The sequence below is a fragment of the Mytilus californianus genome, unplaced genomic scaffold (assembly GCF_021869535.1).
Source record: "Mytilus californianus isolate M0D057914Y unplaced genomic scaffold, xbMytCali1.0.p SCAF_11, whole genome shotgun sequence".
Classification (NCBI taxonomy): domain Eukaryota; kingdom Metazoa; phylum Mollusca; class Bivalvia; order Mytilida; family Mytilidae; genus Mytilus; species Mytilus californianus.
In genome coordinates, this window is record NW_026262593.1 from 44790690 (window position 1) to 44814955 (window position 24266).

General features: G+C 33.0%; 2 long non-coding RNA genes across 13 annotated transcripts in view; one reads left to right on the top strand and one right to left on the bottom strand.

The window, feature by feature from the left end:
* The window catches only part of LOC127720172 (uncharacterized), a 159541-nt gene that overhangs the window by 73726 nt on the left and 61549 nt on the right, over positions 1-24266 (top strand). Inside the window, exon 1 of one of the 6 annotated variants that reach the window (XR_007990652.1) lies at positions 2557-2571. The exons of 2 other annotated variants lie outside the window; for them this stretch is intronic. This is a non-coding gene — a long non-coding RNA (uncharacterized LOC127720172). Of the gene's footprint in view, positions 1-2556; positions 2572-7995; positions 8011-13436; positions 13452-18878; positions 18894-24266 lie in introns of those variants that run through there. 3 more of the 6 variants (XR_007990653.1, XR_007990654.1, XR_007990655.1) reach the window with 3 other exon arrangements.
* On the bottom strand, positions 537-23620 carry LOC127720169 (uncharacterized). Of its 7 annotated transcripts, none has more exons than XR_007990644.1 (3): positions 23587-23620; positions 1552-1706; positions 537-765 (listed from the first exon to the last, which is right to left on the bottom strand). It is a non-coding gene; the product is annotated as an uncharacterized LOC127720169 (long non-coding RNA). The 7 variants fall into 7 exon arrangements; XR_007990646.1 differs by lacking the exon at positions 1552-1706 and adding an exon at positions 6991-7145; XR_007990642.1 differs by lacking the exons at positions 537-765; positions 1552-1706 and adding exons at positions 6027-6203; positions 6991-7145.

The window sequence follows — 24266 nt, forward strand, 5'->3', positions numbered from 1 at the left end:
AAGGAACATTCAATTCATAAGTCTTGCCAATCATTTGTAATTAAACGTTCTAATTCCTAAATTTCACACTCGGTTAAGTTTCAAGATAAGAAAATTTAAATGACCGATGGTTAACCAAAGTTGTGATGTCTAATGGTGAGATAAGTCTATGACCAATCCGCTATTGTGTGATGCCTTATTACTAGGCAAAGCTTATCAACGTATTTTACACGGCGGGTGTGACATGTGGTGGCAGGGGTTCTGCGAACCCTTCCGGAGCACCTGAGATCATCCCCGGTTTCGTGTTGCTCAGTCTTCTGTTGGCTATGCTGTGTTTTGTGAACTGTTGTTTGTCTTTTTGTCGTTTGTTTTATTCTATCATGGCAATATCAGTTTGTTTTCGACTTATGAGTTTAATTATTCCTTTAGTATCTTTCGCCTCTCTTTTTATAAGTCGATCTGTATAGTATAACATTTGGTATTCATCATTTTATACAAAATGTAATCACAAATAGTCAAAGATAGAAGATAGCTAAAGAAAGCTGAAATAAAAATATTAGCATCGTTCGTAAATATCTACATATCGAGTAACATTCGTTAACCATGAAGTTTTATCCCCGATGCTCCACAGATTGCAGACCCGTTGCAGATAATTAAAGTGTTGAAACGCATTACACTCTTGTTTAGCATCACACATGAATGCACATCTAATGACGCTGACACCATAAACAGAATCGATAGAATGACCATTGATAATTGTGACATTTTCTTGCCTGCAGTAATTACCTACAATAAAGGTAAAAAAAGAAAAAATGATAAATAAAATTAAAAAAAATATGATGTGATATGAACAGGAATTTTGTTAAGTGTGATACTATGAAAATACGGCTTTTGTTTGATTGAATTTTGCAACTATTAAACTGAAATGATTTTAAATTAGAGAATATGCCTTCCCTTTGCAAAGCTCTGATTGCTTTTCAAAATTTGGCTTTACTTAAGGTCGTTTTGGGTTTGATCAGCTCTTCGACGTTTGTTTTAGGTTGGGATTTTCATATGATACCAGGTTTTATAATGTCGACGACACGAATTTCCGTAATAACTCTTCATTCTCTATATTCTAGATTAAGTGTTTAGATGTCAAATGCATAACATGTTTCAGAACAAGCAAAAAAGTTAGTAGAAAAAAAAATTAGAGTTACTTCTGCTTAAAAAATTTCACTCTCAATAATTTAGTAAGTACATCATTTAAGTCAAAGTCAGTCTACATCTGTAAAACACCAAAGCATAGGCTACTTGTTAGATGTTACTCTGTGAAAAGACAGGTCTAGAACACAAGTGGTATTATTTTAAATAAATGATACCGATGCCAGCGCAAATGGCTGTTGTAATTCGAGACAAAGATATTCTGTCTTAGTCAAATAAGTCACAGTTGCGACGCAAAACTTTATGTATCATTTGATGAAGGTAAATCCAGAAAAGCGCTTCGGACGCATAAAATTATTAAACGTGTTGTTTTCAATTTTTTTTCGAAAATAAAATAAAAGTCAACAAATAGGGTAAACAAAACTTTACCTTTGTTTGTACACAGATTATAATCCGGAACATTCCCAAGATCTACTCCTGTCGTTTCAGTACACATAATACCATCACCATGGTTTATAACAATATATAGATCTTTCAGGCTTACAAGAGCACAGTTACATATGAGCCGATTTTCTGAAAGATCCCTTCAAAGAAGATATATGTTTACTGTATGCACAATTATGTAAATGATTTTTTTCTTACTATTCTGAGTTTTTAAGGATTATTAACAGTTTTGATAATGTTCTTTTTCATATTGGTTAACATATTTACTGAATTCATTTTTGATTTTTTTACCTTATTCTATCGAGTAGAAAATCTCGTATCTGAAGCTCAATTCCATGTAAAAGATATTAAAAATATTCCAATGCATGGGGATCGTTCAGTAAAACATCAGTTTTCCCTCAATTAATATATCAACAGAAATGTAAAACGTTAGTGATAATGATAACAACTAGGTCCTAACAAAAATTATATTTCATGTTTTCAATTATAAAACAACAACAAAAGGACATTCAAATTTTTCTCAGTATATTGATCTAGTTCAAATGTAGTCCTATGATCATATCACATGAACAAAGGCCAGTATAAGAATTTTAACCTCAGCACTAAATGATACATCAAACGGCATTAAATCAATTGAGAGTAAAAACCGAGTTATTTCTATTGATGGAAATTACTTACATATTTGTGTTCTAATCCATCCCTGTCTCAATTTCATTGACATGATTATTCTTTTTTTCAATACATTTATTTACAAATCGTTATGTCTTTTCTCAATAAATGTATTTACAAATCGGCTTAAGGTTGCACTTTGTAAATACAGCTGTTTCACAAGCCACGCCTCTTTTGGGGAATATATAATATTCATAGATATTTTGTTTTGTTTTCGTACTGGTTCCCAGCTATGATTTCTATGTTTCATCTCATAGAGAAATAACTTGGGAATGTTATCAGTATAAAACACATGGTAGCGGAGAAATTGAATTCTAAGAAATTCTCAAAGTGAAGGTAGGGGTAGTACAGAATTTTAGTATAAGTTTGAATTTCCCTTGGAGTTCGGTATTTTTTTTATTTTACTTTTTGAATTGTTTCACAATTTGCCTTTTATCGATGACTATACGGTATGGGATTATTTTTCAGTTCCCATACGTCGTTTTCTGAAGTTAATGTAATATATGCATACATATTGCTCCTTTGAATAAACCTATTCTAAAATGTAACCAATTCAACTAGCTGTCAGTAACTGCGAGTACTCTCATATATGTACTTAAAGTGTCTTTTTATGTTGTGGGGATGTATAAGTACCCTGCCATGTCCGGTCTGTGTTTTTGTTCGATGCATTTCTGCTTTGTATCAATCTGACGAGTTAAGCCCTTTTCAACTAATTTTTATAGTTTGTTCTTACATGTATGTTGTACTGTTACACCACTGTCCCAGGTTAGGGGAGGGTTGGCGCCTTCAAACTAGTTTAACCCCGAAACATTCTGTATGTGCCTTTCCGAAGTCATCAGTCTGTAATTCAGTGGTTGTCGTTTGTTGCTGTATATAATATTTGTTTTTCATTTATTACTTTGTGCATTAATCAGGACGTTTGAATTGTTTATTTGTCATTTCGGGGCCTTTTTTAAATGGCTATGCGGTAGGGGTTTTTCCCATTGTTGAAGACCGTACGGTGACTATAGTTGTTAACTTCTATGTCATTTTGTCACTGGTTGACGGTTGTCTCATTAACAATTATACCCCCATCTTCTTATCTTTATATACAATACGCTTTGTCGCACAATGAAATTCAGGGTTTGGCAGGACTGTTTATGATAAACATAAACAGAATAAACTTAGGAATGAGTAATACGGACACCGAATATTGTTGAACATTATACCTCGTAGGATATATACTGGAATTGCAACCTAGTGCAATATAAGTGTCTCTTCCTCGGAACATTCATAGTCATCAATATAATGATATAACCCTATATTCCTCATCAATACTATTACAGTTCGAGCTGAATATACATTTTTGTTTAAGGGCCAGCTGAAGCCCGCTTCCCGGTGCGGGATCTTCTCTCTTTGTTGAAGACCCATTGGTGGCCTTGGGCTGTTTTCTGCTCTTTGGTCGTGCTGTTATCTCTTTGGCACATTCCTCGTTTCTTTTCTCATTTTTACTATGTCCTAACTACCCCGGCAAACAATTTTTGGAATCAATAGTATATTATAATCAGTACGGTGACGGATCCATTACAGACAGAAATAAAGTAGGCTTTTTACATGTTATTTGTATAAACGTGTAGAATAAAAATACACATATTACTATTTTCGATTGTGAGATGTAATATTTTCAACAACGTAATAGCAATCCAGTTGTTCATGTATGTTGGGTATATATCTCCCTGTTGATACGATATTTCAGAGCTTATAATGCCTATCAATAAAGCTATTAAACCAAGAGTTCCAAATTGAGAAGGTGAAGTCATCTTTCGAAAATTTTACGGACCACATCTCGAGTTGGTAACGACGGTTTTGTTCCAACTGTAGTAACCACAACATTTTCCTCAAATATGACCTACAGAAGTAGACTTGTTACAAACTTGTAATTACATTAATAACACGATGCGTGTCACATGTGGAGCAGGACCTGCTCACCCTTCTGGAGCACGTTAGTTCAACCCAAGTTTTTGGTGGGGTTCGTGTTGTTCAGTTTTTATTTTTCTATGTTCTGTTATCTAACATTTGTCATTTCGGGGGCCTATTATAGCTGACTATGCGGTATGTGTTTTTCTCATTGTTTAAGACCGTTCGGTAACCGATAGCTATCATGATTTCCTTGATAGAGGGTTGCTGCTTACAAGGAAGCTATTAAACCAAGAATTCCTAGTGAAGTTGAAACCAACCCTTTGTAAATTTCAAGGACGCCATCACGAGTTGGTTGATCGTTATGGAATATCTGTTTCACACGGACGGATATGTTCCAATTGTCGTAACTACAATCTCGTCCTCTTTTCCTCGAATGTGACCTAAAAAATTAGATATATCACCGGGTTTGTACTTACACTTCCCGTTTTTGATGGAGATGTGAAGATTTTTTCACCCTAAAATTCTCATTTCCCTTAAGCATAAAAAATGTATATAGTATTCAGTGGTGTTGAATTTAAGGTCTTAAACGCAAGTTTTAAAGCACATTTTTATTGTTAAAGAACTTGTATGTTTGAAATCAGACAAAGAAAAATATTCAAAACACTCTGTAAATTTTATGCGTAGAACATTTAGTTGATATAATATATTGCATTTGCTAATATTGATCGAACGAAAACATTTTACTTTGAAAAATTCATTTATTTTTCTATTTGTTATTTAATTATATCATTTTCTAAACAAGAACATAAACATAGTAGATTCATTTCGACAAATGCTTACTTTAAAGATCAAATTGTTAACTGTTTATCTTACATTTTCATTGTTTTCCTATGTTATCTTCTATAACGATTCTGAATAATTTATTAATCCAATTTGATATGGTCTCTGACAATAATAAATTTTCTTCAGATATGAAAAGATGTAATTGACATCACAATAAAAAAACTATAATTGATTGTTTTTAGACATCAAAGCCTTCAACATTACACATTGAAAATTAAAGAGGGCCTTTTTATGGCATTAACTATGATGTCTCTTATTTCGTTCTCGTCAAAGACTCATTTAACCTTGTAATTGAAGCTTTTCAAAACATTCTAATTTCTTAGTTTAAATTCTAGGTTCATTACTTTCATGATTCATTTCCGTGACCAAAACTAAACATTCTTGATCAGTTCTTGTCCTACATTTCTTTATTTGCATAATGTATCGATGCATCTCAAGGAAAAGAGCAGCAAAAGATCTCAAAGGAACATTCAATTCATAAGTCTTGCCAATCATTTGTAATTAAACGTTCTAATTCCTAAATTTCACACTCGGTTAAGTTTCAAGATAAGAAAATTTAAATGACCGATGGTTAACCAAAGTTGTGATGTCTAATGGTGAGATAAGTCTATGACCAATCCGCTATTGTGTGATGCCTTATTACTAGGCAAAGCTTATCAACGTATTTTACACGGCGGGTGTGACATGTGGTGGCAGGGGTTCTGCGAACCCTTCCGGAGCACCTGAGATCATCCCCGGTTTCGTGTTGCTCAGTCTTCTGTTGGCTATGCTGTGTTTTGTGAACTGTTGTTTGTCTTTTTGTCGTTTGTTTTATTCTATCATGGCAATATCAGTTTGTTTTCGACTTATGAAATTAATTATTCCTTTAGTATCTTTCGCCTCTCTTTTTATAAGTCGATCTGTATAGTATAACATTTGGTATTCATCATTTTATACAAAATGTAATCACAAATAGTCAAAGATAGAAGATAGCTAAAGAAAGCTGAAATAAAAATATTAGCATCGTTCGTAAATATCTACATATCGAGTAACGTTCGTTAACCATGAAGTTTTATCCCCGATGCTCCACAGATTGCAGACCCGTTGCAGATAATTAAAGTGTTGAAACGCATTACACTCTTGTTTAGCATCACACATGAATGCACATCTAATGACGCTGACACCATAAACAGAATCGATAGAATGACCATTGATAATTGTGACATTTTCTTGCCTGCAGTAATTACCTACAATAAAGGTAAAAAAAGAAAAAATGATAAATAAAATTAAAAAAAATATGATGTGATATGAACAGGAATTTTGTTAAGGGTGTTACTATGAAAATACGGCTTTTGTTTGATTGAATTTTGCAACTATTAAACTGAAATGATTTTAAATTAGAGAATATGCCTTCCCTTTGCAAAGCTCTGATTGCTTTTCAAAATTTGGCTTTACTTAAGGTCGTTTTGGGTTTGATCAGCTCTTCGACGTTTGTTTTAGGTTGGGATTTTCATATGATACCAGGTTTTATAATGTCGACGACACGAATTTCCGTAAAAACTCTTCATTCTCTATATTCTAGATTAAGTGTTTAGATGTCAAATGCATAACATGTTTCAGAACAAGCAAAAAAGTTAGTAGAAAAAAAAAATAGAGTTACTTCTGCTTAAGAAATTTCACTCTCAATAATTTAGTAAGTACATCATTTAAGTCAAAGTCAGTCTACATCTGTAAAACACCAAAGCATAGGCTACTTGTTAGATGTTACTCTGTGAAAAGACAGGTCTGGAACACAAGTGGTATTATTTTAAATAAATGATACCGTTGCCAGCGCAAATGGCTGTTGTAATTCGAGACAAAGATATTCTGTCTTAGTCAAATAAGTCACAGTTGCGACGCAAAACTTTATGTATCATTTGATGAAGGTAAATCCAGAAAAGCGCTTCGGACGCATAAAATTATTAAACGTGTTGTTTTCAATTTTTTTTTCAAAAATAAAATAAAAGTCAACAAATAGGGTAAACAAAACTTTACCTTTGTTTGTACACAGATTATAATCCGGAACATTCCCAAGATCTACTCCTGTCGTTTCAGTACACATAATACCATCACCATGGTTTATAACAATATATAGATCTTTCAGGCTTACAAGAGCACAGTTACATATGAGCCGATTTTCTGAAAGATCCCTTCAAAGAAAATATATGTTTACTGTATGTACAAATATGTAAATGATTTTTTTCTTACTATTCTGAGTTTTTAAGGATTATTAACAGTTTTGATAATGTTCTTTTTCATATTGGTTAACATATTTACTGAATTCATTTTTGATTTTTTTACCTTATTCTATCGAGTAGAAAATCTCGTATCTGAAGCTCAATTCCATGTAAAAGATATTAAAAATATTCCAATGCATGGGGATCGTTCAGTAAAACATCAGTTTTCCCTCAATTAATATATCAACAGAAATGTAAAACGTTAGTGATAATGATAACAACTAGGTCCTAACAAAAATTATATTTCATGTTTTCAATTATAAAACAACAACAAAAGGACATTCAAATTTTTCTCAGTATATTGATCTAGTTCAAATGTAGTCCTATGATCATATCACATGAACAAAGGCCAGTATAAGAATTTTAACCTCAGCACTAAATGATACATCAAACGGCATTAAATCAATTGAGAGTAAAAACCGAGTTATTTCTATTGATGGAAATTACTTACATATTTGTGTTCTAATCCATCCCTGTCTCAATTTCATTGACATGATTATTCTTTTTTTCAATACATTTATTTACAAATCGTTATGTCTTTTCTCAATAAATGTATTTACAAATCGGCTTAAGGTTGCACTTTGTAAATACAGCTGTTTCACAAGCCACGCCTCTTTTGGGGAATATATAATATTCATAGATATTTTGTTTTGTTTTCGTACTGGTTCCCAGCTATGATTTCTATGTTTCATCTCATAGAGAAATAACTTGGGAATGTTATCAGTATAAAACACATGGTAGCGGAGAAATTGAATTCTAAGAAATTCTCAAAGTGAAGGTAGGGGTAGTACAGAATTTTAGTATAAGTTTGAATTTCCCTTGGAGTTCGGTATTTTTGTTATTTTACTTTTTGAATTGTTTCACAATTTGCCTTTTATCGATGACTATACGGTATGGGATTATTTTTCAGTTCCCATACGTCGTTTTCTGAAGTTAATGTAATATATGCATACATATTGCTCCTTTGAATAAACCTATTCTAAAATGTAACCAATTCAACTAGCTGTCAGTAACTGCGAGTACTCTCATATCTGTACTTAAAGTGTCTTTTTATGTTGTGGGGATGTATAAGTACCCTGCCATGTCCGGTCTGTGTTTTTGTTCGATGCATTTCTGCTTTGTATCAATCTGACGAGTTAAGCCCTTTTCAACTAATTTTTATAGTTTGTTCTTACATGTATGTTGTACTGTTACACCACTGTCCCAGGTTAGGGGAGGGTTGGCGCCTTCAAACTAGTTTAACCCCGAAACATTCTGTATGTGCCTTTCCGAAGTCATCAGTCTGTAATTCAGTGGTTGTCGTTTGTTGCTGTATATAATATTTGTTTTTTCATTTATTACTTTGTGCATTAATCAGGACGTTTGAATTGTTTATTTGTCATTTCGGGGCCTTTTTTAAATGGCTATGCGGTAGGGGTTTTTCCCATTGTTGAAGACCGTACGGTGACTATAGTTGTTAACTTCTGTGTCATTTTGTCACTGGTTGACGGTTGTCTCATTAACAATTATACCCCATCTTCTTATCTTTATATACAAGACGCTTTGTCGCACAATGAAATTCAGGGTTTGGCAGGACTGTTTATGATAAACATAAACAGAATAAACTTAGGAATGAGTAATACGGACACCGAATATTGTTGAACATTATACCTCGTAGGATATATACTGGAATTGCAACCTAGTGCAATATAAGTGTCTCTTCCTCGGAACATTCACAGTCATCAATATAATGATATAACCCTATATTCCTCATCAATATTATTACAGTTCGAGCTGAATATACATTTTTGTTTAAGGGCCAGCTGAAGCCCGCTTCCCGGTGTGGGATCTTCTCTCTTTGTTGAAGACCCATTGGTGGCCTTGGGCTGTTTTCTGCTCTTTGGTCGTGCTGTTATCTCTTTGGCACATTCCTCGTTTCTTTTCTCATTTTTACTATGTCCTAACTACCCCGGCAAACAATTTTTGGAATCAATAGTATATTATAATCAGTACGGTGACGGATCCATTACAGACAGAAATAAAGTAGGCTTTTTACATGTTATTTGTATAAACGTGTAGAATAAAAATACACATATTACTATTTTCGATTGTGAGATGTAATATTTTCAACAACGTAATAGCAATCCAGTTGTTCATGTATGTTGGGTATATATCTCCCTGTTGATACGATATTTCAGAGCTTATAATGCCTATCAATAAAGCTATTAAACCAAGAGTTCCAAATTGAGAAGGTGAAGTCATCTTTCGAAAATTTTACGGACCACATTTCGAGTTGGTAACGACGGTTTTGTTCCAACTGTAGTAACCACAACATTTTCCTCAAATATGACCTACAGAAGTAGACTTGTTACAAACTTGTAATTACATTAGTAACACGATGCGTGTCACATGTGGAGCAGGACCTGCTCACCCTTCTGGAGCACGTTAGTTCAACCCAAGTTTTTGGTGGGGTTCGTGTTGTTCAGTTTTTATATTTCTATGTTCTGTTATCTAACATTTGTCATTTCGGGGGCCTATTATAGCTGACTATGCGGTATGTGTTTTTCTCATTGTTTAAGACCGTTCGGTAACCGATAGCTATCATGATTTCCTTGATAGAGGGTTGCTGCTTACAAGGAAGCTATTAAACCAAGAATTCCTAGTAGTGAAGTTGAAACCAACCCTTTGTAAATTTCAAGGACGCCATCACGAGTTGGTTGATCGTTATGGAATATCTGTTTCACACGGACGGATATGTTCCAATTGTCGTAACTACAATCTCGTCCTCTTTTCCTCAAATGTGACCTACAAAATTAGATATATCACCGGGTTTGTACTTACACTTCCCGTTTTTGATGGAGATGTGAAGATTTTTTCACCCTAAAATTCTCATTTCCCTTAAGCATAAAAAATGTATATAGTATTCAGTGGTGTTGAATTTAAGGTCTTAAACGCAAGTTTTAAAGCACATTTTTATTGTTAAAGAACTTGTATGTTTGAAATCAGACAAAGAAAAATATTCAAAGCATCTGTAAATTTTATGCGTAGAACATTTAGTTGATATAATATATTGCATTTGCTAATATTGATCGAACGAAAACATTTTACTTTGAAAAATTCATTTATTTTTCTATTTGTTATTTAATTATATCATTTTCTAAACAAGAACATAAACATAGTAGATTCATTTCGACAAATGCTTACTTTAAAGATCAAATTGTTAACTGTTTATCTTACATTTTCATTGTTTTCCTATGTTATCTTCTATAACGATTCTGAATAATTTATTAATCCAATTTGATATGGTCTCTGACAATAATAAATTTTCTTCAGATATGAAAAGATGTAATTGACAATACAATAAAAAAACTATAATTGATTGTTTTTAGACATCAAAGCCTTCAACATTACACATTGAAAATTAAAGAGGGCCTTTTTATGGCATTAACTATGATGTCTCTTATTTCGTTCTCGTCAAAGACTCATTTAACCTTGTAATTGAAGCTTTTCAAAACATTCTAATTTCTTAGTTTAAATTCTAGGTTCATTACTTTCATGATTCATTTCCGTGACCAAAACTAAACATTCTTGATCAGTTCTTGTCCTACATTTCTTTATTTGCATAATGTATCGATGCATCTCAAGGAAAAGAGCAGCAAAAGATCTCAAAGGAACATTCAATTCATAAGTCTTGCCAATCATTTGTAATTAAACGTTCTAATTCCTAAATTTCACACTCGGTTAAGTTTCAAGATAAGAAAATTTAAATGACCGATGGTTAACCAAAGTTGTGATGTCTAATGGTGAGATAAGTCTATGACCAATCCGCTATTGTGTGATGCCTTATTACTAGGCAAAGCTTATCAACGTATTTTACACGGCGGGTGTGACATGTGGTGGCAGGGGTTCTGCGAACCCTTCCGGAGCACCTGAGATCATCCCCGGTTTCGTGTTGCTCAGTCTTCTGTTGGCTATGCTGTGTTTTGTGAACTGTTGTTTGTCCTTTTGTCGTTTGTTTTATTCTATCATGGCAATATCAGTTTGTTTTCGACTTATGAGTTTAATTATTCCTTTAGTATCTTTCGCCTCTCTTTTTATAAGTCGATCTGTATAGTATAACATTTGGTATTCATCATTTTATACAAAATGTAATCACAAATAGTCAAAGATAGAAGATAGCTAAAGAAAGCTGAAATAAAAATATTAGCATCGTTCGTAAATATCTACATATCGAGTAACGTTCGTTAACCATGAAGTTTTATCCCCGATGCTCCACAGATTGCAGACCCGTTGCAGATAATTAAAGTGTTGAAACGCATTACACTCTTGTTTAGCATCACACATGAATGCACATCTAATGACGCTGACACCATAAACAGAATCGATAGAATGACCATTGATAATTGTGACATTTTCTTGCCTGCAGTAATTACCTACAATAAAGGTAAAAAAAGAAAAAATGATAAATAAAATTAAAAAAAATATGATGTGATATGAACAGGAATTTTGTTAAGTGTGATACTATGAAAATACGGCTTTTGTTTGATTGAATTTTGCAACTATTAAACTGAAATGATTTTAAATTAGAGAATATGCCTTCCCTTTGCAAAGCTCTGATTGCTTTTCAAAATTTGGCTTTACTTAAGGTCGTTTTGGGTTTGATCAGCTCTTCGACGTTTGTTTTAGGTTGGGATTTTCATATGATACCAGGTTTTATAATGTCGACGACACGAATTTCCGTAAAAACTCTTCATTCTCTATATTCTAGATTAAGTGTTTAGATGTCAAATGCATAACATGTTTCAGAACAAGCAAAAAAGTTAGTAGAAAAAAAAATTAGAGTTACTTCTGCTTAAGAAATTTCACTCTCAATAATTTAGTAAGTACATCATTTAAGTCAAAGTCAGTCTACATCTGTAAAACACCAAAGCATAGGCTACTTGTTAGATGTTACTCTGTGAAAAGACAGGTCTGGAACACAAGTGGTATTATTTTAAATAAATGATACCGATGCCAGCGCAAATGGCTGTTGTAATTCGAGACAAAGATATTCTGTCTTAGTCAAATAAGTCACAGTTGCGACGCAAAACTTTATGTATCATTTGATGAAGGTAAATCCAGAAAAGCGCTTCGGACGCATAAAATTATTAAACGTGTTGTTTTCAATTTTTTTTTCGAAAATAAAATAAAAGTCAACAAATAGGGTAAACAAAACTTTACCTTTGTTTGTACACAGATTATAATCCGGAACATTCCCAAGATCTACTCCTGTCGTTTCAGTACACATAATACCATCACCATGGTTTATAACAATATATAGATCTTTCAGGCTTACAAGAGCACAGTTACATATGAGCCGATTTTCTGAAAGATCCCTTCAAAGAAAATATATGTTTACTGTATGCACAATTATGTAAATGATTTTTTTCTTACTATTCTGAGTTTTTGAGGATTATTAACAGTTTTGATAATGTTCTTTTTCATATTGGTTAACATATTTACTGAATTCATTTTTGATTTTTTTACCTTATTCTATCGAGTAGAAAATCTCGTATCTGAAGCTCAATTCCATGTAAAAGATATTAAAAATATTCCAATGCATGGGGATCGTTCAGTAAAACATCAGTTTTCCCTCAATTAATATATCAACAGAAATGTAAAACGTTAGTGATAATGATAACAACTAGGTCCTAACAAAAATTATATTTCATGTTTTCAATTATAAAACAACAACAAAAGGACATTCAAATTTTTCTCAGTATATTGATCTAGTTCAAATGTAGTCCTATGATCATATCACATGAACAAAGGCCAGTATAAGAATTTTAACCTCAGCACTAAATGATACATCAAACGGCATTAAATCAATTGAGAGTAAAAACCGAGTTATTTCTATTGATGGAAATTACTTACATATTTGTGTTCTAATCCATCCCTGTCTCAATTTCATTGACATGATTATTCTTTTTTTCAATACATTTATTTACAAATCGTTATGTCTTTTCTCAATAAATGTATTTACAAATCGGCTTAAGGTTGCACTTTGTAAATACAGCTGTTTCACAAGCCACGCCTCTTTTGGGGAATATATAATATTCATAGATATTTTGTTTTGTTTTCGTACTGGTTCCCAGCTATGATTTCTATGTTTCATCTCATAGAGAAATAACTTGGGAATGTTATCAGTATAAAACACATGGTAGCGGAGAAATTGAATTCTAAGAAATTCTCAAAGTGAAGGTAGGGGTAGTACAGAATTTTAGTATAAGTTTGAATTTCCCTTGGAGTTCGGTATTTTTGTTATTTTACTTTTTGAATTGTTTCACAATTTGCCTTTTATCGATGACTATACGGTATGGGATTATTTTTCAGTTCCCATACGTCGTTTTCTGAAGTTAATGTAATATATGCATACATATTGCTCCTTTGAATAAACCTATTCTAAAATGTAACCAATTCAACTAGCTGTCAGTAACTGCGAGTACTCTCATATCTGTACTTAAAGTGTCTTTTTATGTTGTGGGGATGTATAAGTACCCTGCCATGTCCGGTCTGTGTTTTTGTTCGATGCATTTCTGCTTTGTATCAATCTGACGAGTTAAGCCCTTTTCAACTAATTTTTATAGTTTGTTCTTACATGTATGTTGTACTGTTACACCACTGTCCCAGGTTAGGGGAGGGTTGGCGCCTTCAAACTAGTTTAACCCCGAAACATTCTGTATGTGCCTTTCCGAAGTCATCAGTCTGTAATTCAGTGGTTGTCGTTTGTTGCTGTATATAATATTATTTTTTTCATTTATTACTTTGTGCATTAATCAGGACGTTTGAATTGTTTATTTGTCATTTCGGGGCCTTTTTTAAATGGCTATGCGGTAGGGGTTTTTCCCATTGTTGAAGACCGTACGGTGACTATAGTTGTTAACTTCTATGTCATTTTGTCACTGGTTGACGGTTGTCTCATTAACAATTATACCCCCATCTTCTTATCTTTATATACAATACGCTTTGTCGCACAATGAAATTCAGGGTTTGGCAGGACTGTTTATGTTAAACATAAACAGAATAAACTTAGGAATGAGTAATACGGACACCGAATATTGTTGAACATTATACCTCGTAGGATATATACTGGAATTGCAACCTAGTGCAATATAAGTGTCTCTTCCTCGGAACATTCATAGTCATCAATATAATGATATAACCCTATATTCCTCATCAATATTATTACAGTTCGAGCTGAATATACATTTTTGTTTAAGGGCCAGCTGAAGCCCGCTTCCCGGTGCGGGATCTTCTCTCTTTGTTGAAGACCCATTGGTGGCCTTGGGCTGTTTTCTGCTCTTTGGTCGTGCTGTTATCTCTTTGGCACATTCCTTGTTTCTTTTCTCATTTTTACTATGTCCTAACTACCCCGGCAAACAATTTTTGGAATCAATAGTATATTATAATCAGTACGGTGACGGATCCATTACAGACAGAAATAAAGTAGGCTTTTTACATGTTATTTGTATAAACGTGTAGAATAAAAATACACATATTACTATTTTCGATTGTGAGATGTAATATTTTCAACAACGTAATAGCAATCCAGTTGTTCATGTATGTTGGGTATATATCTCCCTGTTGATACGATATTTCAGAGCTTATAATGCCTATCAATAAAGCTATTAAACCAAGAGTTCCAAATTGAGAAGGTGAAGTCATCTTTCGAAAATTTTACGGACCACATTTCGAGTTGGTAACGACGGTTTTGTTCCAACTGTAGTAACCACAACATTTTCCTCAAATATGACCTACAGAAGTAGACTTGTTACAAACTTGTAATTACATTAATAACACGATGCGTGTCACATGTGGAGCAGGACCTGCTCACCCTTCTGAAGCACGTTAGTTCAACCCAAGTTTTTGGTGGGGTTCGTGTTGTTCAGTTTTTATTTTTCTATGTTCTGTTATCTAACATTTGTCATTTCGGGGGCCTATTATAGCTGACTATGCGGTATGTGTTTTTCTCATTGTTTAAGACCGTTCGGTAACCGATAGCTATCATGATTTCCTTGATAGAGGGTTGCTGCTTACAAGGAAGCTATTAAACCAAGAATTCCTAGTAGTGAAGTTGAAACCAACCCTTTGTAAATTTCAAGGACGCCATCACGAGTTGGTTGATCGTTATGGAATATCTGTTTCACACGGACGGATATGTTCCAATTGTCGTAACTACAATCTCGTCCACTTTTCCTCGAATGTGACCTAAAAAATTAGATATATCACCGGGTTTGTACTTACACTTCCCGTTTTTGATGGAGATGTGAAGATTTTTTCACCCTAAAATTCTCATTTCCCTTAAGCATAAAAAATGTATATAGTATTCAGTGGTGTTGAATTTAAGGTCTTAAACGCAAGTTTTAAAGCACATTTTTATTGTTAAAGAACTTGTATGTTTGAAATCAGACAAAGAAAAATATTCAAAGCACTCTGTAAATTTTATGCGTAGAACATTTAGTTGATATAATATATTGCATTTGCTAATATTGATCGAACGAAAACATTTTACTTTGAAAAATTCATTTATTTTTCTATTTGTTATTTAATTATATCATTTTCTAAACAAGAACATAAACATAGTAGATTCATTTCGACAAATGCTTACTTTAAAGATCAAATTGTTAACTGTTTATCTTACATTTTCATTGTTTTCCTATGTTATCTTCTATAACGATTCTGAATAATTTATTAATCCAATTTGATATGGTCTCTGACAATAATAAATTTTCTTCAGATATGAAAAGATGTAATTGACATCACAATAAAAAAACTATAATTGATTGTTTTTAGACATCAAAGCCTTCAACATTACACATTGAAAATTAAAGAGGGCCTTTTTATGGCATTAACTATGATGTCTCTTATTTCGTTCTCGTCAAAGACTCATTTAACCTTGTAATTGAAGCTTTTCAAAACATTCTAATTTCTTAGTTTAAATTCTAGGTTCATTACTTTCATGATTCATTTCCGTGACCAAAACTAAACATTCTTGATCAGTTCTTGTCCTACATTTCTTTATTTGCATAATGTATCGATGCATCTCAAGGAAAAGAGCAGCAAAAGATCTCAAAGGAACATTCAATTCATAAGTCTTGCCAATCATTTGTAATTAAACGTTCTAATTCCTAAATTTCACACTCGGTTAAGTTTCAAGATAAGAAAATTTAAATAACCGATGGTTAACCAAAGTTGTGATGTCTAATGGTGAGATAAGTCTATGACCAATCCGCTATTGTGTGATGCCTTATTACTAGGCAAAGCTTATCAACGTATTTTACACGGCGGGTGTGACATGTGGTGGCAGGGGTTCTGCGAACCCTTCCGGAGCACCTGAGATCATCCCCGGTTTCGTGTTGCTCAGTCTTCTGTTGGCTATGCTGTGTTTTGTGAACTGTTGTTTGTCTTTTTGTCGTTTGTTTTATTCTATCATGGCAATATCAGTTTGTTTTCGACTTATGAGTTTAATTATTCCTTTAGTATCTTTCGCCTCTCTTTTTATAAGTTGATCTGTATAGCATAACATTTGGTATTCATCATTTTATACAAAATGTAATCACAAATAGTCAAAGATAGAAGATAGCTAAAGAAAGCTGAAATAAAAATATTAGCATCGTTCGTAAATATCTACATATCGAGTAACGTTCGTTAACCATGAAGTTTTATCCCCGATGCTCCACAGATTGCAGACCCGTTGCAGATAATTAAAGTGTTGAAACGCATTACACTCTTGTTTAGCATCACACATGAATGCACATCTAATGACGCTGACACCATAAACAGAATCGATAAAATGACCATTGATAATTGTGACATTTTCTTGCCTGCAGTAATTACCTACAATAAAGGTAAAAAAAGAAAAAATGATAAATAAAATTTAAAAAAATATGATGTGATATGAACAGGAATTTTGTTAAGTGTGTTACTATGAAAATACGGCTTTTGTTTGATTGAATTTTGCAACTATTAAACTGAAATGATTTTAAATTAGAGAATATGCCTTCCCTTTGCAAAGCTCTGATTGCTTTTCAAAATTTGGCTTTACTTAAGGTCGTTTTGGGTTTGATCAGCTCTTCGACGTTTGTTTTAGGTTGGGATTTTCATATGATACCAGGTTTTATAATGTCGACGACACGAATTTCCGTAATAACTCTTCATTCTCTATATTCTAGATTAAGTGTTTAGATGTCAAATGCATAACATGTTTCAGAACAAGCAAAAAAGTTAGTAGAAAAAAAAATTAGAGTTACTTCTGCTTAAGAAATTTCACTCTCAATAATTTAGTAAGTACATCATTTAAGTCAAAGTCAGTCTACATCTGTAAAACACCAAAGCATAGGCTACTTGTTAGATGTTACTCTGTGAAAAGACAGGTCTGGAACACAAGTGGTATTATTTTAAATAAATGATACCGATGCCAGCGCAAATGGCTGTTGTAATTCGAGACAAAGATATTCTGTCTTAGTCAAATAAGTCACAGTTGCGACGCAAAACTTTATGTATCATTTGATGAAGGTAAATCCAGAAAAGCGCTTCGGACGCATAAAATTATTAAACGTGTTGTTTTCAATTTTTTTTCGAAAATAAAATAAAAGTCAACAAATAGGGTAAACAAAACTTTACCTTTGTTTGTACACAGATTATAATCCGGAACATTCCCAAGATCTACTCCTGTCGTTTCAGTACACATAATACCATCACCATGGTTTATAACAATATATAGATCTTTCAGGCTTACAAGAGCACAGTTACATATGAGCCGATTTTCTGAAAGATCCCTTCAAAGAAAATATATGTTTACTGTATGCACAATTATGTAAATGATTTTTTTCTTACTATTCTGAGTTTTTAAGGATTATTAACAGTTTTGATAATGTTCTTTTTCATATTGGTTAACATATTTACTGAATTCATTTTTCATTTTTTTACCTTATTCTATCGAGTAGAAAATCTCGTATCTGAAGCTCAATTCCATGTAAAAGATATTAAAAATATTCTAATGCATGGGGATCGTTCAGTAAAACATCAGTTTTCCCTCAATTAATATATCAACAGAAATGTAAAACGTTAGTGATAATGATAACAACTAGGTCCTAACAAAAATTATATTTCATGTTTTCAATTATAAAACAACAACAAAAGGACATTCAAATTTTTCTCAGTATATTGATCTAGTTCAAATGTAGTCCTACGATCATATCACATGAACAAAGGCCAGTATAAGAATTTTAACCTCAGCACTAAATGATACATCAAACGGCATTAAATCAATTGAGAGTAAAAACCGAGTTATTTCTATTGATGGAAATTACTTACATATTTGTGTTCTAATCCATCCCTGTCTCAATTTCATTGACATGCTTATTCTTTTTTTCAATACATTTATTTACAAATCGTTATGTCTTTTCTCAATAAATGTATTTACAAATCGGCTTAAGGTTGCACTTTGTAAATACAGCTGTTTCACAAGCCACGCCTCTTTTGGGGAATATATAATATTCATAGATATTTTGTTTTGTTTTCGTACTGGTTACCAGCTATGATTTCTATGTTTCATCTCATAGAGAAATAACTTGGGAATGTTATCAGTATAAAACACATGGTAGCGGAGAAATTGAATTCTAAGAAATTCTCAAAGTGAAGGTAGGGGTAGTACAGAATTTTAGTATAAGTTTAAACTTTTAGAAGTTCGGGGCAAATTAATGTTGAAAATATGCCGCACAGCCCTATGTTTTGACACTTGAATAAAAAAGTAGTGCATATCAACTTTCCACTCTAGGATATAATTGTTTACGGAACTTCATAGTAAAAGTGGCACAGCTTTAGCCGCAAAGGGAGTTCCTATTGGAAATTGCATTGTCTATATTTAGAGAAGTGCAACCTATATTGGGTGAAAAAAAGAGAACATATAGAATTTCACCCAATTTGGTTTATCTCAGAGATTTTAATGAAATTAATTATATATAACTCAAATATAAAGTTTTATAAATATTTCATGAAGATTTAAAAAATCCTGAGCCTTAATTATGATGACTCATCAAAAATTCACAGTTTACAGTATGCTTAGTTTATTTGAAGTCCTGAATGCAAAATAAATTCATAATATATGCATATCTGAAATTAAAATTGTTTAGAAGTGCTTATATTTACTCTTCGCAGTCATTGAAACTCATAGATCCTTGATGAATATTGTTGTTGGGGTGTTTTTGATCTTTTCCTCAATATTGACACAGATGGACGACTTCACACTAAAATCAATTACAAACGGGATGATTTCAGCTTCCCAATTAATTAATTCCCCATTTCTCAGCAGTAACATACCATCTACTCCGTCGAATGGTGTTTACATATTTCAGTTGATACGTTATGCTCGTGCATGTTCACACTATACTGACTTCATACACAGGAGTGTGCTCCTTCCGCAGAAACTGCTCCAACAGAGTTATGAGGAGGAAAGATTAAAAATGACACTCCGTAAATTTTATGGACACCATCACGAAATGGTTGATCTTTACGATGTGTCTGTGTCTAAACTAACTAATGACATTTTTACCACGTCTTAGATTGTGGTTTAACATCTATGTCGTCTGTCTGCTATGTACCGAACGTGACCTATTCCCGAATATGACTGATATACCGAGTGTGAATCTGCATTGATTTACGATGTGTCTCGGTGTTTTGTACATCCAACATTCATGTATTTATTTTTGATGTTTCTGGTAAGGTTTCGGTTGAATAATGTGTTATGTCTTATCGTTTGTTGTCCAAATAATTATAAAAATGCCTCTCAATACCATCATTGTCATATTCCCGAGTATAACTGTTATACCGAGTGTGAATTTGCATTGCTATACGACGTGTCTCGGTATTTTGTACATCCAACATTCATGTATTTATTTGTGATGTTTCTTTGATGGTTTCGGTTGAATATTATGTGTTATGTCTTAACGTTGTAGTCCAAATAATTATACAATTGCCTTTCATATACCATCATTGTCATGAAAGTTGTTTGGACGAATATTGTGAAAATAATTGTATAGAGCTCGAGATTGCGTGTTAGTTACATAAGCGCGTCACTGTTTGTGATATTCTGTGGTGTCTGTCGTTGATGGAATATGTTCGTTGTTGTTCTGCGGTTTGCATCTTGTGTCGACTATTATATCATTTGTTTGTGCGTTTCTCTGTGATGAATGTTCTTGCGTGTGTTTGTGCTGTATTTCTGTCACGTAGTGATGTCATTTAGCGAAATTTCTTAACATTGTCATAAAGCGGGAGGTTTGATTAGCCATTAAACCAAGTTCAACCCACCATTTTTTCTAAAAATGTCCTGTACCTAGTCAGGAATATGGCAGTTGTTATCAAGTATAAAAATGAAGATGTGGTATGATTGCCAATGAGACAACTTTCCACAAGAGACCAAATGACACAGAAAATTAACATCTATAGGTCACCATACGGCCTTCAACAATGAGCAAAGCCCATACCGCACAGTCAGCTATAAAAGGCCCCGAAATGACAATGTAAAACAATTCAAACGAGAAAACTAACGACGTAATTTATGTACAATAAATGAACGAATAAAAAATATGTAACACATAAACAAACGACAACCACTGAATTACAGGCTACTGACTTGGGATAGGCACATACATACAGAATGTGGCGGGGTTAAACATGTTAGCGGGATCCTTACCCTCCCTCTAACCTGGGACAGTGATGTAACAGTACAACATAAGAACGAACCATAAAAATCAGTTGAAAGAGGCGTAACTCATCAGATGGATAAAAATACAAATACTACAAATACAAGTGGACGTGGCCGGGTACTTGTATATCCAAACAACAGAAAGACACTAAGTACAGATCTGAGAGTACTCGCAGTTACTGACAGCTAGTTCAAAGCCACTAACAACTAATAAAAAAAAATCATGCATCTAAGACTAAATTATCAATCCGTACACATCCAACATCCAATGGATTTAGTGTAAAGACGTCATTAACAGTCAGAGAAAACATGACAATGTGCAATGCCAAGATACAGGTATCGACAGATTGTAGATCCATGAATGTGAATATGTAGATAGCAATAATATTTAGTTCGCTTTTAATTTACTGATAACAAAATCAATATTAGTACCAATAAATACAACATTTAATGATCTAATTACAGTGTTGAATTGGTAACCTTTTAGAATAAGTTTATTTAAAGGATCGATAAGTTTACCAGGATCGTTTCTAAATTTCCGGGCACGGTAAACAATATTGCCGTAAAAATGAGGACGTGCAATCACGTTTGAAATAAGTTTTACAACCAAACTTCAAAACCAAATCTTTATATTTGTGGAAGAATTTAGTAAAGGTTTTAAGTAATTTGTGGTAACGAAATCCCTGGCTTAATAATTTACCAGTAATACATAGATTACGTTCGTTAAAATAAAAAACGTCACAACAGACACGAGCATAGCGAACGAGTTGTAAATATAAACACCGTAAGAACGTTCCAAAGGAACATCACCATTAAAAAAGGGAAAATTAACAACAGGTAACGAAAAATCCTCCATTTTGTCGTAAATTTTAGTGTGGTTGTTCGTTTCTATGTATGTTGGCGTTTGTTTTTGCTGCGCTTCGGTGTTCCTGTTGTTCCTTTGTTTACCTCTTATTGTTGATGTGTTTCCCGCGGTTTTAGTTTGTGGTCCAGATTTGTTTTCTCTCAATCGATTTATGACTTTTAAACACCAGTATACTACTGTTGCCTTTATTTGTCCTGTCGATAACCCAAAAGTAAGCCGTAACACCTGAATTTACTTTTTTCTGACCGCGGCAAAAAAAAAGAAGCTAGAAATACAAAAATACCTCAATAAAACTAACTAAAGTGTGTTCTATCCTAAATATGTACTAAATTTTCCATATTCACAGAAACAGCAGAAACATTTATAAATTTGAGGCCCCAGTGGCAAAAAACAGAGAAAAATGCCTACCCCTGGGTCATAAAACAGATAATCTAACCTGTAAATGCTATAATTTTATTATTTTTAATGTCTTTTGAATAGAAAACAATAACTGTGCTTGGAAGTTATGCAAAAAACAGATGTTAGCAGTCAGTTCTATAAAATTTTCAGTGAACTCATACATCAGACAGGTAACTTCATACATACAACTTTTGCAAATATGGTTTTGTTTAAACACTTCTAGTTCATATATTAGCTAAATTATGTTAGGTATATGGTTAGAGATGATTTTGTTGGGAAAAAATTTCTAAACTGACCATTTGAGGCAGAAATTTTGAACTTTTATTGACAAATAGACATACAGTAAGATGTGGACTGGAGACAGAGGCAGGATTGGATACTTTATATAATCTTGAATGTTGGAATGATTACCTACTAAACTTTACATTTATAGTATTCTGAAATGCTTTCAATTTGTTATCAGAATAATTTCAAACAGGTTCTAGCCATTTCATGTCATCAAACATGCACATAGGGTAAGATGACAATAATTAAAGTCTTCTATTCAAATTCTTTAAGAATTGAAACAGGGGTGGGGGTATAAAATGTACAGTAAAAGAAAAGTTAAAGTATATGCAGTGATTTCTTTAAGGCTATAATTCTGATAAGCAAGTACTGTTGTGAGAAAAAGTGTTTTTCAAGAGTTTTCTATTTGAATAAATGTTAGTAAAGGTATCACTTTGTAAATACAGCTGTTTCACAAGCCACGCCTCTTTTGGTGAGATATATAATATTCATAGATATTTTGTTTTGTTAACGTACTGGTTCTCAGATATGATCTGTATGTTTCATCTCAAAGGGACATAACTTGGGAATGTTACCAGTATAAAAACACATGGTAGCGGTGAACATTGAATTCAGAGGACTTCTCAAAGGTGAAGGTAGGGGAAGTACAGAATTTTAGTATAAGTTTAAACTCTTAGAAGTTCGGGGCATATATGTTGAAAATATGCCGCACAGCCCTATGTCATGACCTTTGAATAAAAAAGTAGTGCATATCAACTTTCTGTTCTAGGATATAATGTTTTACGAAACTTCATAGTAAAAGTGGCACAGCTTTAGCCGCAAAAGGAGTTCCTATTGGAAATTGCATTGTCTATATTTACAGAAGTTCAACCTTAAGTAGCAATTAAGAATATGAAATTGTAAATTTTCAATAGTGCATTGAAAAAATCTTGACCACTTACCTAAAAGGGGGCGTTTTAATGGAAAAAAACCCTGCACTAATATTAAATAGAGTCATAAAAATGAACACTTTTATTTCTTGATAATGACATCTGTTATGTAACTGCTCTTTCAGGAATAAGTTAAAAAATGTATATACTTACAAATACTCTAATTTTGTTAGTTCTTTGAAGATCTTCATATCTATCGATTTTATCAGATTGTGTCTCAGGTTTCTTATAATATGAAAAAAAAAATAATAATTAAAATGCAGTAAACATATAGTATTTCATAAGAAGACCAGTACACTACAGGACTTGATAGCAACCTCAATACACTATTTGACAACAACTGATAAACTGTTTTTTTTTTGCCCCAAATTGACTTATGTAGGCTCAAAGCTGATATTCTCTGTCAGTGTAATCAATACAACGAAGCTATAAAGGTTACAATCTACCATTAGATCCTATGGAACTAGTCGATAATGAGCATTACATGGTATTCAGAAACAAAAACATGGCAGATTTTGATTTGGTGGAGTATGCCACAAATAATTTTTTTTTTCCTGAAACCTTATTGATTCTTGGTTAAAGCAATGACAAAATAAAATTTGATTCCTCCTTCTGAAATAGTTGAGAGTTTTTTTTCCTCCTGTTGTTGAATGCATAAATTGTACTGTCATTTTTGTGCGAGATTGACGGTCACCTTTGACAACTGTAAATTACACATAGAAAAGCAACGCGACCGTATATTTTTTTTTATGAAATATGTTATCACAATAAATATTCTTTGTTTTTAAAAAGTTTCATAAAAAAAATCAACTCAATAAAATCAGTACAGCAAG